Source organism: Myotis brandtii, unplaced genomic scaffold (genome assembly GCF_000412655.1).
Source record: "Myotis brandtii unplaced genomic scaffold, ASM41265v1 scaffold27768, whole genome shotgun sequence".
Lineage (NCBI taxonomy): Eukaryota > Metazoa > Chordata > Mammalia > Chiroptera > Vespertilionidae > Myotis > Myotis brandtii.
The window spans coordinates 2183-3226 of NW_005360580.1; the positions used below are offsets into that span (position 1 = coordinate 2183).

At 42.4% G+C, this 1044-nt stretch overlaps 1 pseudogene; it reads left to right on the forward strand.

Moving 5' to 3' along the window:
- Nucleotides 1–216: 216 nt before the first annotated feature.
- LOC102246545 lies at nt 217–1037 on the forward strand (annotated as a pseudogene).
- The last annotated feature ends 7 nt before the right edge of the window (nt 1038–1044 follow it).

Genomic DNA, 1044 nt, shown 5'->3' on the forward strand with positions numbered 1-1044 from the left:
GCCACTCCTTCCCGATCCTCCGAGCCCCAGCCCACCGGTCGGTCCTGGTGCAGCCGAGGCCAAAGCAATGGGAACCCCTCTGCAGTGTACCCGGAGCCGCAGCCTCGCCTGGGAAGCGGCTGTGTCTTCAGGAAACCGGAAGCCCGTGGCGACCCCTGGCGACCCGTTTCCGAAGGCTGGGGAATCGAAACTCCGCGGCGCTAAGTAGCCTGACTTAGGGCTGTCAGGGACCCACTGGTAGAAGATGATATCTGCGTTCTAAATCATGAAAAAGCCCACGGGAGAGATGCAGTGACTCCGGTCTCAATGTATTCAGATGAGTCTGTTGCTTCACATTTTGCCCTTGTCACTGCATATGAAGACATCAAAAAACGACTCAAGGATTCAGAAAAAGAGAACTCTTTCCTAAAGAAAAGAAGATTTTTGGGAGAAAAGCTTACAGGCGCTTTATTAGATGAAGAAACAAGCTCTGTGGGACGAGAACAAGTAAATAAGGCCTATCATGCATATCGAGAGGTTTACATTGATAGAGATAATTTAAAGAGCAAATTGGATACAATGAATAAAGACAACTCTGAATCTTTGAAAGTAGCTGCAGTCTAAAGAGGTAGAACTCCTCCAGCTAAGAACAGAGGTGGAAACTCAGCAGGTGATAAGGAATTTAAATCCACCTTCATCAAACTGGGAGGTGGAAAAGTGGAGTTGCGACCTGAAGATCCATGGCTTGGAACAAGAACTAAAACTGATGAAGAAAGAATGTAACAATCTCAGAATAGAGCTACAGAAAGCCAAACAAACGGTACTGCAGAGTTAAATTGAGAAATTCAGATTCTGTGTGCATTGTATGAATGACTTAACTAGGGATAGAATCACAGAGTTAAATTCTAACTACTTAAAGTTACATTCTCTGAAAAATTCACCTTGATCCTCCCGTTTGTGCTAAAATCTAATATACTTTATACTTTTAGCATATACCCAGAATTATATAATTTTGTTGTATAAAAACTAACTTTTATAAAGCTTATTATTTATTAATGTATTAAA